Below are 12,538 nucleotides of genomic sequence, written 5' to 3' on the forward strand. Positions count from 1 at the left end.
ATCTCCAAGGCCGACAAGGAATGCAATGTCTTGAGCAAGCTTGAAGCGTATGCCCGTGATGTTGATGGATCCCCTGCCAATGTACGTCCCTTGTGAATGAACCCGATTTCCTCAGGAAATAGTTCTGGCCTTCCCTTCTGCCTTCCATACAGGAATATCTTCTGTGAGGCACGTGTGATCATGGTCACACCAGGCACGAGGAGAAGTCTTTAAGCACCTATGTTGGTTTCATCTGGCCTGTGGGATCAGCTTCTATTCAAGGTCAGAGCTCATGAATGAGTTGCTAAGATTTTCTGCTGCACGTGCTCCCTGAAAGCAATATCTGATGCAGAGAGGGAGAAGCAGCAGCTTGGGCACTGAGCACGTTTCAGTCCATTGGGGCAGGGACATACCATCTGCAAAAGTTCAATAATCATCATTTTATTACTTTAGAAGTAAGAGAAGGATTTTTTTCCTTCGGGTAAAAAATATTGCAGCAGATTTTCTTGCTAAAAGAGTCATTTAAATATTACTGGTCACGTCACATTGTGGTTGTTTGGAAATAATTATATCCATATCACAGACAGTAAATAATAGATGTGCGTTCGCTAACGTTTTATTCATGTTCTGTTTTAATACGGCAAACTTAGAAGTAATTTAATCTCCCAGTAAATTGAAGTGGTGGGGGGTTCTTCACACAGAAGACTGCAAGTTATTAATTCAGGGCAGTCTTCATCTTGCACAATTAGTCACTGTTTGCAGCTGGAAATGTTTTATTAATTTTCCATAGCAGTTGATTTTCCACAGTTTTCTCAGTTTAAATTAAGCAGTAAGAGCTGCTGTTTCTTCTTAAATAAATTTTCTTCCCACAGAAATACATGCTTCTGGCAATGTCAATTTTCCCATTTGATTAAAGTGCCAGCAGGCAATTAATAACTTAATGCATTTAAAGTACTTTTGGAAAAAGTAATTTGAATAGCCAAACTTGTGTATTTGAATTGATTGTTGCAGAAGATTTAATAGGCATTTGAAAATCCTAGAACCTTGGAGAGGACAAATGTGGCCCAGCAACCACATCTGGGGGACTGTGGGACGATCTCCATAAAAAGCCCAGAGCTGGCACTCACACTTGGGCAGAGGGACAGGTGACTACCACTTTGCAGGAGGCTGAAGGAAGAAAGGCAACCTCAAAATGGTCTTCATGGGGGTGCGCAGAAGACTCTAGGCTATGACATTCTAGAAGCCTAGAAGACATCTAGGAATGATGGTGTGGTCTGAGTGGGAAAACCATTTAAAAAGCAATGAGACAACAAGGATGAACCTTTGAAGACGTTACGCTTAAGTGAAAGAAGCCAAACACAAAAGGACAAATGTTGTATGACTCCACTTATATGAGGAACCTAGAGCAGTCAAATGCATGGAGACGGAAAGTACAACAGTGGTTGCCAGGGGAGGGGGAGTTCACGTTTAACGTGTACAAGAGTTTCTGTTAGAGGTGATGAACAAGTTCTGAAGAGAGAGGGTGGTGGTGGTTATGTGACACACGGCTGTACTTAATGCCACTGAATTATACACTCAAACGGGTTAAAAGGGTAAATTTTATGTTATTTACATTTTACCACAATTAAAAAAAAAAGGCAATGTGGCCTTTTCCCTGTTCAAAATGTAGAAGCAAGGATGTAGTGGGTCCTCTGGTACAAAATTCCGTAGTTCCTTGGGTCTTCCTGGAGCAGCCATGACCAACTGTGCTGACAACACAGGAGCCAAAACTATGTATATCATTTCTGTGAAGTGGACCAAGGGACAGCCAAACAGACTTCCCGCTTCTGATGTGGGTGACATGGTGATGGCCACAGTCAAGAAAGGCAAACCAGAGCTCAGAGAGGTTTATCCAGCAGTGGTAATTCAACAATGGAAGTCATTCTGGAAGAAGATAGTGTGTTCCTTTATTTTGACCATCACGTAGGGGCCATAGTAAATAATAGTAAACAATAAAGGTGAGATGAGGGGTTCTGCCATCATAGGGCCAGTTGCAAAGTTGTGTACAGATTTGTGAACTAGAATTGTGTCCAATGATACAACGTTGTACAATTCTCCAAGGTATTTAAAAACAACAACAACAACAACAACAAAACCACCCTATTAAAAAAATATTTGCCCCCGGGACCCCCCTGGTGGTATATGGGTTAAGTTCCCATGAGCTGCTTCAGTGGCCTGTGGTTCGCGGGTTTGAATCCTGGGGGCAGACCCAGCACTGCTCATCAGGTCACAATGTGGTGGCATCCCACATAAAATAGAGGAAGGTTAGCACACATGTTAGCTCAGTGGCAATCTTCCTCAAGCAAAAAGAGGAGGATTGGCAACAGATATTAGCTCAGGGCCAACCTTCCTCACACACACACCCAATCTATATATATATATCTGCCCCCCACAAAAAAGAGTAATAAGGACATTCAGAGCTAATTGGTTTCCTTTTTAAAGGAAAACACACACAGATAAAGGAAACACGCGTAGAGTCATCGATAGTGAGAGTTACGGGCTGCTGTTTGACAGCAAGTCTCTAACCGGCCTCCATGTACCTGGCTCAGACACTGCCCATTGCATGTGAGGAACACGCTGACCAACGCTCAGCAAAAGCTGAGAGCTCCGCCCCAGGAGCTTTGCTCGTGCAGTCTTCTCCCGCCGGTCGCCGTCTGCCTCCGGAGGGTCAGTGAGGATTGTTCCCAAATCTGTTTACGCCAGGTTATTTTAATTACGCAACTTAATTAAATATTATATAAGCTGATGAAATGTGAGCTCACAAAGAGAGCTGTTGTTTCTATGAAAACCAAGTTGAAACGAGCCTTAGTGAAACTTGACAAAGTGAGCCCTAAAAAAATACTGCCTATGTACTAGATGTGGACAAAGTACTGTTAAAGCTGGGGAAAATTATCAAAATGAAAAAGGATTCTGAACTTAGGTGGCTTTACAGGTGTCTTTATGTTTTGCTTCACTTGAAAGAAACTGAAACTGGATGAAGCCACGGGGGATGCACCCCCGGCCTGTTCTAAGCCCAGATGACTAGAAACTCCAGCAGATTCACACACAACAGTAAGGCCTTGGCTCCCATCCAACTGCATTGGATAAAGTAACATTTACTGAACTTTCAGGCATCCAGAGCTGGGAACCAATAATTATTGTTTTGACAAAGCCAGTGGATTGGTAGTAGCTGTCTAGCTGCTGTGTTGAAAAGTGTTCTGAATTATGCCGGGACTCAGTAAGCAGAAGTGCAAAGAATTGGCAGTGTTTTCCAGGGATGTGAAAGGGAAGCAAAATGAAAAAAGTACCACATATTCACTATGACTGATCTAGAAAAAGATAGGTAAGCACAAATTAAAACCAAATATTCTAACTGCTAGTTATTTTTATTGAACTCTTTACCAGATCTAAGACCAAGTTTACTTTTATTCCCATAAAATGGCATGAGTAGTGTAAATCACCCTTCTTGTTTCAACCCTAGCAGAACCTACTCATGACCAGAACGAGATGCCCTTTGTCTTGTAGAGGAGTCAACTAGGTCCCACAGATCCTGCTGACCCACCCAGGACTCTCTCCTGAAGAATAACATCCTATTCACTAATTGTCTTTCTAAAGACATGTCAACAGTGTTGACAAGTGTGTTGGATTTCTTTTGAAAAGCCCATTCTTAGGGGCTAGCCAACTTACTACTTCAATCATCTACCTGCTTGGAGAAAGTGTAAAGTGGTCTTTAAAAATATTTTGAAGAATGATACTAGGAGATGGTTTGTATCATTTTCCTAACACTGAGCTGGCACATTCCTGACAGTTCTAATGTAGATAATGGATCATGTGCACAGTGCCAGGAGAGAAAGATGGGGATTTATGTTGTGAGTATCAGTTTTTTACATGTCTCAAAGTGTGATGTACACCAGCTGAGGGCTTCAATTCACTTAGTGAAAGAGGAAATGGCAGCTGGGTTGCATTAATTAAAGAAAAAAAGTATGTAATAATAGGATTAATGTTAGCACCAGCTATTGCAGAGCACCAGCAAGTCAGTTTGATGCTTGCCCTGTTTATTATTAAGTATCAGGATATCAGAACAGGTTCTTCTTCTGGAGACCTGCTGATAGGAGGAAAGAGAATTTAAAACTGACAAATCATTTACACCTTCAGAAAACATCTTTTATTTAGGCTTTTTTTTTTTAATCTTTCTTCCTTTATGCCATCAAATTTTGTGGCTGTTGTGTTGTTGTTTTGTAAATATTTGTGCAAAGGGGGGCCTATTAGATATGTCTCAACGTATCAACAGGTTTCTGAGTTCTAGGTCTCTGAAAATCTGTCCCAGCTTTCCCCACCTAAAAAGAAAAGATCTGTGTAACTTAATAGATAACAGAACCATAATAGCTATAAAAAGCAGAGGTATCTGTTACGATTAACTTTGTCCACATGACCAAAAAAAAACTCCACAAAATAAACTAAAAGCCAAACAGAGGATTAAACAAGATAGAAGTATCTTTCTTTCTCATGTAAAAGAAGTCAATGGAAAGCAATCTATGGCTGGCATAGCAGCTCCAAGCTCACCAAGGACTAGGTACTCTCCAGTTTGATGCTCTGACATCATTTGTATGCCATCTCATGTTCCAGAATGACTGCTCGAGTTCCAGCCATTATGTCTACCTTCCAAGCAGAAAATAGAACCAGAGAAGAGATCTTCTCCCCTTGAGGACACTTCCCCAAAATTACATACAACTTCTTTTTTACATGTCATTGGCCAAACTTGTATCATTTGGCCACACCCAGTTGCAAGAAAGATTGAGGAGCATGTTCTTTTGATTAGATTGCAAGATGTTTAACTAAAAATTAGAATTTTTTTGTTACCAAAGCAGGATAGGGAAACCACTAAAAAAAAAAGTGAAAAAAGAGGTATAAATGATATATTAAGAAAGGAGAAAAAAATGGAGTCATATGAAATGCTCAATTAAAACCATAAAAGATAGAAAAAGTGTAGAAGACAAAAATAGGAACAAAGAACAAGGGCAACAAATAGGGAGTAGTAATGAATATGGTAGATATTAATCCAACCATAACAATAATCACTTAGAATGTTAATGGTCTAAGTGTGCCAATTAAAGGACAGAGATTGTCAGAGTGGATCAAAAAGCATGACCCAACTATATGTTGTCTACAGGAAACCCACTTTAAATATAAAGACACATATAGATTAAAAGTAAATGGATAGAGGGCTGGCCCCGTGGCCGAGTGGTTAAGTTCGCGCGCTCCGCTGCAGGCGGCCCAGTGTTTCGTCGGTTCGAATCCTGGGCGCGGACATGGCACTGCTCGTCAGACCACGCTGAGGCAGCGTCCCACATGCCACAACTAGAGGAACCCACAACGAAGAACACACAACTATGTACCGGGGGGCTTTGGAGAGAAAAAGGAAAAAATAAAATCTTTAAAAAAAAAAAAAAAAAGTAAATGGATAGAGAAAAATATACCATCTAACACTAGTAAAAAGAAATCAAGAATAGCTATATTTAAAACAGAGCAGACTTCAAAGTAAGAAAAGTGATCAGGATAAAGAAGGGCATTAGATAATGATAAAGGGGTCTATCCTCCAAGAAGACATAGCAATTCTTAATGTGTATGTGTTTAACAACAGAACATCAAACAGCATGAGGCAAAAATAGATAGAACAGCAAGGAGAGATAGATGAATGACCTGTCATAATTGAAGACTTCAACACCCCTCTCTAAGAAATGGACAGATCCAGCAGGCATAAAATCAGAAAGGACCTAAAGGAGCCCAACAACACCATCAATCAACTGGATATAGTGGACATCTATAGACTACTTCATCCAAGAAAATAGAATAAACATTTTTCTCAAAGTTACGTGGAATAGTCAAGAAGATAGACCATATTCTGGGCCATAAAACACACCTTAACAAATTTAACGGAATAGTAATCATACAATGTCTGCTCTCAGATCACAATGGAATTAAACTAGAAATCAATAATAGATAACTGAATAATCCCAAAATATGTGGAGATTATGTCCTCTGTCACCACTCCTTTTCAATATGATACTAGAAGTCCTTGCTAATGCAATAAGGCAAGAAAATAAAATAAAATGTATATAGATTGGGAAGGAAGACATAAAACTGTCTTTGTTCACAGATGACATGATTGTCTATGGAGAAAATCCAAAAGAATCAATAAAAAAACTTCTGAAACTAATAAGCACTTATAGTACAGTTGCGGGATACAAGGTTAATATACAAAGTTAAACATTTTTCTATATACCAACAATGAACAAGTGGAATTTGAAATTAAAAACAAAATATATTTACATTAACACCGCCCAAAATAAAATACTTAGCTAGAAATATAGCAAAATATCTAGAAGGTCTAAATGAGGACAACTACAAAACTCTGATGAGTGAAATCAAATAACTAAATAAATGGAGGGCTATTCTATGTTCATGGAAAGTGAGACTCAATATTGTCAAGATATCAGTTCTTCCCAACTTGATCTATAAATTTAATGCAGTCCCAATCAAAATTCTAGCAAGTTATTTTGTGGATATCAATAGAACTAATGCTAAAGTCTATATGGAAATGCCAGAGACCCAGAATAGCTAACATAATATTGAAGGAGAAGAATAAAATTGGAGGACTGATGCTACCTGACTTAAGATTTGCTGTAAAGCTACTGTATATCTTCTTCTTACGTTGTAATTTAGACAGTGTGGTGTTGGCAAAGGAACAGACAAATAGATAAGTGAAACAGAGTAGAGAAATAGATCCCCATAAATACATTCAACTGATCTCTGACAAAGTAGTAAAGACAATACAATGGAACAAAGATAGTCTCTTCAACAAATAGTACTGGAACAACTGGATAGCCACATCCAAAAAGATGAATCTAGACACAGACTTCACACTCTTCAAACAATTAACTCAAAATGGATCACAGATCTACATGTAAAATATAAAACTACAAAACTCCTAGAAGATAACAGGAAAAAACCTAGATGACAGTGGGTATGGTGACATCTTTTAGATACAACACCAAAGACATGATCTGTGAAAGATATAACTAATAAACTGAAATATATTAAAATTAAAAACTTCTGCTCTGTGAGAGATAATATAAAGAGAATGAGAAGACAAGCCACAGACTGTGAGAAAATATTTGCAAAAAATCTATCTGATAAAGGACTGTTATCCAAAGACCTCTTAAAACTCAGCAATAAGAAAACAAACAACCTGATCAAAACATGGGCCAAAGACTTTAACAGATACCTCAACAAAGAAGATGTACAGATGGCAAGTAAGCATATGAAAAGATGTTCCATATCGTATGTCAACAGGGAACTGCAAATTAAAACAACAATGAGATACCACTACACACCGATTAGAATGGTCAAAATCCAGAGCACTGATAACACCAAATGCTGGCAAGAATGTAGAGCGATAGGAACTCTCATATATTGCTGATGGGAATGCAAAATTGCACAGCCACTCTAGAAGAGTTTGGTGGTTTCTTCCAAACTAAATATACTCAATATACAATCCAGCAGTCATGTTCCTTGGTATTTACCCAAAGGAGAGGAAAACTATGTCCACACAAAAACCTGCACACAAATATTTATAGCAGCTTTATTCATAATTGCTAAAACTTGAAAGCAACTTCAGTATGAAGGAAGGAAGAAGAAGGAACTGTCCTTCAGTAGGTGAATAGATGAATAAACTGTGGTACATCCAGACAATGGAATGTTATTCAGCACTAAAAAGAAATGAGCTATCAAGCCATGAAAAATACATGTAGGAACCTTAAATGCATGTTACCAAGTGAAAGAAACCAATGTGAAAACGCTAAATACTGTATAATCCCAACTATATGGCATTCTGGAAAAGGCAAAATTTTCGAGGTAATTAAAAGATCAGTGGTTTCCAGGGGCAAGGTGGGAGGTAAAGAGTGGACGGAGATGAATAGGCAGAGCGCAGAGGATTTTTAGGGCAATGAAAATACTCTGCATGATATAATGATGGATACATGTCATTATACATTTGTCCAAGCTCATAGAACGTACTACATCAAGAGTGAACCCTAAGGTAAGCTATGGAATTGTTTGTGATAATGATGTGTCAATGTAGGTCATCTTTGGTAAAATAATAATGGAGGACACTATGTATGTTGGGGGCGGGGGGCAGGAAGTACAGGGGAAATCTCTGTATCTTCCTCTCAATTTTACTGAAAATTAAAAACTTCTCTAAAAACTAAAGTCTTTGGCAAGGGTGCCCACTCTCGTCACTCTTATTCAACATAGTACTGGAGGTTTTGGCCAGAGCAATTAGGCAAGAAAAAGAAATAGAAGGAATCCAAATAAGCAGTGAAGTGAAACTCTCACTATTTGCAAACATCATGATTTTATATATAGAAAACCCTAAAGAATCAATTAGAAAATTTTTAGAAATAATGAAAAACTTCAGCAAAGTTGCAGGGTACAAAATCAACTTACAAAAGTCAGTTGCATTTCTATATTCTAATAATGAACTAGCAGACAGAGAACTCGAGAATACAATCTCATTTACAGTCTCAACAAAAAGAACAAAATATATAGGAATAAATTTAATGAAGAAGGTGAAAGACTTATACACTGAAAACTATAAGATATTATTGAAAGAAATCGATGATGACATAAAGAAATGGAAAGATATTCCATGAACATGGATTGGAAGAATACAGTTAAAATGTCCATACTACCTAAAGCAATCTACAGATTCAATGTAATCCCAATCAGAATCCCAATGACGTTCTTCACAGAAATAGAACAAAGAATCCTAAAATTCATATGCGGCAAAACAAAAGACCCCCAATAGCTAAAGCAATCCTGAGAAAAAAGAACAAAGCTGGAGGTATCACAATCCCTGGCTTCAAAATATACTACAAAGCTATAGTGATCAAAACAGCATGGTACTGGTACAAGAACAGACACACAGATCAATGGAACAGAACTGGAAGCCCATAAATCAAACCACACATCTACAGACAGCTAATCTTCGACAAAGGAGCTAAGAACATACAATGGAGAAAGGAAAGTCTCTTCAATAAATGGTGTTGGGAAAACTGGACAGCCACATGCGAAAGAATGAAAGTAGACCATTATCTTACACTTTACACAAAAATTAACTCAAAATGGAATAAAGACTTGAAAGTAAGACCTGAAACCATAAAATTCCTAGAAGAAAATATAGGCAGTACACTCTTTGACATTGGTCTTAGAAGAATCTTTTCAAATAGCATGTCTACTTGGACAATGGAAACAAAAGAAAAAATAAACGGGTGGGACGTCATCAGGCTAAAGAGCTTCTGGAAGGCACAGGAAACCAGGAACAAAATGAAAAGACAACTCACCAACTGGAAGAAAATATTTTCAAATCATATACCCAACAAGGGGTTAATCTCCAAAATATATAAAGAACTCACACAACTCAACAACAAGAAAACAACCAAACTGACCCAAAAAGTGGGCAGGGGCTATGAACAGACATTTCTCCAAAGAAGATATACAGATGGCAAATGGGCACAGGAAAATATGTTCAACATCACTAATCATCAGGGAAATGCAAATCAAAACTACACTAAGATATCACCTTATACCTCTTAGAATGGCTATAGTCACCAAGACAAAAAATAACAAATGTTGGAGAGGACGTGGAGAAAAGGAAACCCTCATACACTGCTGGTGGGAATGCAAACCAGTGCAGCCACTGTGAAAAATAGTATGGCGATTCTCCAAAAATTAAACATAGAAATAGCATATGACCCAGCTATCCCACTACTTGGTATTTATCCAAAGAACTTGAAATCAACAATCCAAAGAGACTTATGCACCCCTATGTTCATTGCAGCATTATTCATAGTAGCCAAGACATGGAAGCAATCCAAGCACCCATCAACTGATGATGGATAAAGAAGATGTGATATATATATATACAATTGAATACCAGTCAGCCATAAAAAAAGACAAAATCACCCCATTTGCAACAACATGTATGGATCTTGAAGGTATTATGTTAAGTGAAATAAGCCAGACAGAGAAAGACAAACACCATATGATTTCACTCATGTGTGGAAGATTAATATATGGACAAAAAGAACTGTTTAGTGGTTATCAGGGGGAAGGGGTTGGGGGGGCAGAAGGGGTAAAAGGGCACATTTATATGGTGACAAATAATAATGCACAACTGAAATTTCACAATGTTATAAACTATGATGGCCTCAATAAAATTTAAAAAACAAATAATAAAGTCTTTAGGGCCAGCCCTGGTGGCCTAGTGGTTAAGTTTGGTGCGCATTCTGCTTTGGCCGCCAGGGTTCAGTTCCTAGGCACGGACCTACACCACTCTTCTATCAGTGGCCATGCTGTGGGGGCAGCTCATATACAAAATAGAGGAAGACTGACAACAAATGTTAGCTCAAGGTGACTCTTCCTCTGCAAAAAAATCTTTTAAAAATTTTTATCTAAATCAAAGAGGAGGAGAGAATGAATATTGGAGGTAGATAGCCTTCTTGGCCTCAAAGAGCATCCATAATCTGTGAGGACGGTTTTAGAGAAAGCAACTTTTATACCTATCTTCAAAATTCCCTTGTTGATACTATGAGAATACATACATATTGAGCTGGAAGGATCCTTAGAGGGGTGCAGTCTGGGTTTCTTTGCTGGCATTTTGTTTATAGAGCACCAAATGCTGCTCTCACCACTCTCACCTCCCCACCAGACATGAAATGTTTTGTCAATTTCAAGGAGGCAAGTTTAAAACACTTTGGCAAGTTTTATCTTGTTTTGCTTCCTAGGAGAGACCCAAACCATCCCTTGTCCTCCTACCCCATCCCCAGAAAAGTTTCTAAGCCAAGAATCTATTATCTCTTATCTTGCAACACTAAAAAAAAGGAATGCATTTCCATTGATTGAAAAAGTTCAGAAGTAAAGTCACAGATAACATGTAGAATTAAGGAAGGTTGCTATTTCTTTCTGCCATCTTTGAGTGCTTGCATTTGTTTTTTTCTTTTCTAGGTATCTGCTCCTTCTTTGTATATTCCCTCTTTCCCCTTTCTTCCTTCCTTCCTTAAATCATCACAAAGACATTCATCAGAGTTAGTGTACAACTCCTGGCAAATGCAGGAGCCTTGAACTGCTGGGTCTCTGGGTGCTGACGCAGCAGGATGCCCGTGCTTTGGGCAGCGGGAGACGGCTGTCTGTGGCAGGCTCTGGCACCAGGCCTCCCACCCAGACGTCCTCCAATGCCTCCCTTCCTAGCCCACCACCAGTCAAGGGTACTTCTGGGAGAGCAGCTCCTTTCTGCTTTTCCTAAGTGTTTCTTCCGCTGCAATCTGCCCCTGCCAGCTCCTCCTGAGCTCACTTGCATTGATTCCTGAAAATCATCAATACCTAAGCTTTTTTCTTTATTCTACTGGTTGCAAATATTAAGCTTGGGGTAAATTTTCTGAAAAGTTAAATGGAAAAGGTGAGTTAGGCTCTTGGATGTGTAATGCTCTTTCCTCTTGGTTGAGGGAAAGAGCATTCTAAGCAATAATTTTAAATCCACTTCAGTGAGTACCTTGAAGCAAGGAAAGGAGTGAGAAAAGCAAGCTTGATGGAGAGCATTAGGCAATTATCATTGAAAATTATTTAAGCTTAAATAAGTAAAATAATTTATTCTATAAAATCATACCAAGCACTGGAAAGGATTCTGCGTGGTCAGTTTGCTTTCTCGCATAGCAGCTGAAGAGGTAAGCAAAAATGTTGAATTCTAAAAGTCTCAACTTAGTGAATGAATATAAATTTGGGGGTGGCATTAAATACCTGAAGATGATGATGAGTCATTGCTGCAAACGGATTGACAAGTGGGGTTAAATGATTTTCAATGATATGAAAACCTAATAAAATGAAAACATTGAGTCCCCTGCAAATGATGACCTTCTCCCCACTTCTTCAGCCATAAAATGAACTCTTTCCAGTACTTGTAGAGAACCACCAGAGCACGGTGATTAAGAACATAGACCTTGGAGCCAGACGGCCTGAGTTTGAATCATAATTCTGCCGCTTCAAGCTATATACCCCTGGATACATCAGCTAAGGCCTCTGTGCCTTGGTTTCCTCATCTGTAAAATAGGGGTAATTATGTGAGTTATAGGTGTAAGTGCTTAGAACAGGGCCTGGCCCACAGGAAGCACTATATATATTATCTATTTCTATTTGTTACACATGCATTCTTTGCTTGTTGAGTAGCCCTGTCTTTGCCCTCACTGTATTCGGGACTGTGAGCTCTGGGGAAACTGCACCCCTCAGCTTGCTGGATGTGGGGGTCCCCATAATGGGATGCGCATATCCCACTGCTCCTCACCATTCTTGGAGTGTGGGGGGAATCGTGCACGTTTCTGCTGGGTGAGGGGGAGGGTCTTCTCCTCTCACTCCCACTGCTCCTATTTTTGTGAAAGGGTCCAGTGGTCACCTGCTCCTGCCCTCGGGACTCTACCTGAGAAAGACTGAT

The sequence above is a fragment of the Equus quagga genome, chromosome 20, assembly GCF_021613505.1.
Source record: "Equus quagga isolate Etosha38 chromosome 20, UCLA_HA_Equagga_1.0, whole genome shotgun sequence".
NCBI lineage: Eukaryota > Metazoa > Chordata > Mammalia > Perissodactyla > Equidae > Equus > Equus quagga.